General features: G+C 28.9%; 1 pseudogene; it reads right to left on the bottom strand.

Annotated features, from left to right (window-relative positions):
- Positions 1-411: 411 nt before the first annotated feature.
- Positions 412-837, bottom strand: LOC111031603 (annotated as a pseudogene).
- Between the last annotated feature and the right edge of the window lie 377 nt (positions 838-1,214).

A 1,214-nucleotide genomic window follows, 5' to 3' on the forward strand; every position in this document is an offset into this window, starting at 1 on the left:
TATTACACCACTCCTTTTTAACATCTACACCGCGGATCAACCCACTACCCAAAACACAATAGTAGCCGACTTTGCGGACGATAAAGCACTGCTTGCACACCACTCCTTTTCTTTATATAAAATCATCATCATTATTTTGATAGTAATTAATAATACTGTACACTAACTGAAAATAAATAATTCAAAAATTAAATCAATAAGAGTAATCTTTTAATTTTAATAAGGTACCTACCTAATTTTAACCTCATTAGAATAAGTACTGTAAATATACCTTTCATAAATAAAAAGTAATAGGGATATTAGTATTTCTAAATGAACTTTAAATAGAACTATTTAGGGTTGTGATAATTTAAAAGTAACTAAGACACAGAAAATCAATAAAACTTTTTATGTAAACATATAATTGAATAATTATGACCAAATGCGTAAATACGATGTAAAATATGTATTGCATAGTGGACATCGTTTTGGATTGAGCAGAATTACTCAATCATCACATACAGGTTTATGTCCACATGGCACTAGTGCATGAGTTTTTTCCATTATGGCACATACAACACACATTTCAATACTTTGATTTTCATTCAAGGGTGTTAAAGAAGAGACTCGAACAAATGGCAAATTTTCAAGTTCAGATAAACGTCTCTGATTTTCAATCTCCATCATTATTATTATATCTGGATCCATTTCTTCTGGAATTATAAAGTCAGCTTCATTCCCTGAAAAATGAGTTAAACATAATTCATTTGAAATATACTAATAATTTAAATTAGAATTATATCTTACAGTTAGCTTGTTCTGCATGCTTTGTTTCATTTTCTTCCGACACTAAGGCTTCTGTATTGGGTAGATCATATGATTATGAATTGACAAGGTAATTTAAACATTTTTTTTTTATTAATAAATAAGAATACTAATATTTGATTCTTACCATGAGCAGTCAACAGCAAAAATAAATTTTAAAAAAATGGTCTGCAAGTGGATGTCGCAAGTGAATCACTGTAATGGATTATGTTATATTTGAATTCAATGATATAATAACATTGTATAAGAAAAACGATTGGCGGAAGACGCGGTCACTCAGCCTATACTCTATAGTATCTTACTAAGTGTACATTTTGATGATATTATTGCGAATACCAGGTATTTAATAGCATTTGCTAGTTGATTAAATTAATTTTCCCAAAAAATTAAATCTGAAAATGTCAGCGTGT

The sequence above is a fragment of the Myzus persicae genome, unplaced genomic scaffold, assembly GCF_001856785.1.
Source record: "Myzus persicae strain clone G006 unplaced genomic scaffold, MPER_G0061.0, whole genome shotgun sequence".
NCBI lineage: Eukaryota > Metazoa > Arthropoda > Insecta > Hemiptera > Aphididae > Myzus > Myzus persicae.